A 641-nucleotide genomic window follows, 5' to 3' on the forward strand; every position below is an offset into this window, starting at 1 on the left:
GACGTGTCTTATGTTAAATGTAGACTTTGCAACTTTCACCTTCCATTATTGATTTAATCTCAAGAACAATTTAATTTTTCCAGAAAGTCTACTTTTCTTTGATTTCTCTTATGTTAATGGTAGGCTTTTCGAATGAAAATAGTAGACGTGTCTTATGTTAAATGTAGACTTTGCAACTTTCACCTTCCATTATTGATTCAATCTCAAGAACAATTTGATTTTCAGAAAGTCTACTTTTTTGTGATTTTACTTATCTAAATGGTAAACATTTCTCATGAAAATAGTAGTCGTGTCTTATGTTAAATGTAAACTTTGCAACTTTCACTTATAATTATTGATTCAATCTCAAGAACAATTTAGATTTCCAGAAAGTATACTTTTCTTTGATTTCTCTTATGTTAATGGTAGCCATTTTTTATGAAAAATGTAGTTGTGTCTTATGTTAAATGTAAACTTTGAAACTTTTGCCTTTATTGAGTTTAATCTCAAGAGAGCATACAAGAGGAATTAGTTTCTTGCAACGAGATCAATTTTAGTAAGAAATTGACATATCGATAAGACAAGAGAGAGATCGACGAGACAAAGGTGTTCAAATTGTTTGAGTTAGAGAGAGAGAGAGAGAGAGAGAGAGAGAGAGAACA

At 30.1% G+C, this 641-nt stretch overlaps 1 protein-coding gene across 1 annotated transcript in view; it reads right to left on the bottom strand.

Moving 5' to 3' along the window:
• Nucleotides 1–641, bottom strand: part of LOC101295766 (heat shock cognate 70 kDa protein-like) — a 4,662-nt gene that overhangs the window by 3,470 nt on the left and 551 nt on the right. The gene's annotated exons all lie outside the window — the stretch shown is intronic.

This window comes from Fragaria vesca, linkage group LG7 (assembly GCF_000184155.1).
Source record: "Fragaria vesca subsp. vesca linkage group LG7, FraVesHawaii_1.0, whole genome shotgun sequence".
Lineage (NCBI taxonomy): Eukaryota > Viridiplantae > Streptophyta > Magnoliopsida > Rosales > Rosaceae > Fragaria > Fragaria vesca.